This window comes from Oryzias melastigma, linkage group LG16 (assembly GCF_002922805.2).
Source record: "Oryzias melastigma strain HK-1 linkage group LG16, ASM292280v2, whole genome shotgun sequence".
NCBI classification, from domain to species: Eukaryota; Metazoa; Chordata; class Actinopteri; order Beloniformes; family Adrianichthyidae; genus Oryzias; species Oryzias melastigma.
The window spans coordinates 13,823,675-13,824,068 of NC_050527.1; the positions used below are offsets into that span (position 1 = coordinate 13,823,675).

A 394-nucleotide genomic window follows, 5' to 3' on the forward strand; every position below is an offset into this window, starting at 1 on the left:
TCATAGAGGAGCATCCGCAAGTCAGTACAAACGGGGACAAATTCTTATCTTGTACCGGGAGCAGACTGACATGATTACGTCCCATTCATGTTAACTATAGTTAAAATAACAAATAAATTCAATTAGATTAAAAATAATGTTTAGGATGTATTGTGTGCTTTTGCATCACTGCATCCCAGTTAGTATAAGGGATTTTAGACCCACGTGTAAGTCACTATGCAACTATCACCAGAGCACAGAATTTCTTCTTTTTCTGAAATGATGCCTCATCTTTCAGAATGAGCTGCAGGGACATTCATTCTGTTCTGATCACCAGTGTTGGGCATCTCACTTCAAAAAAGTAATTAGTTATAGTTACTAGTTACTTCTCCCAAAAAGTAATTGAGTTAGTAAC

At 36.5% G+C, this 394-nt stretch overlaps 1 protein-coding gene across 1 annotated transcript in view; it reads right to left on the reverse strand.

Moving 5' to 3' along the window:
* Nucleotides 1-394, reverse strand: part of adcy2a (adenylate cyclase 2a) — a 67,289-nt gene that overhangs the window by 33,842 nt on the left and 33,053 nt on the right. The gene's annotated exons all lie outside the window — the stretch shown is intronic.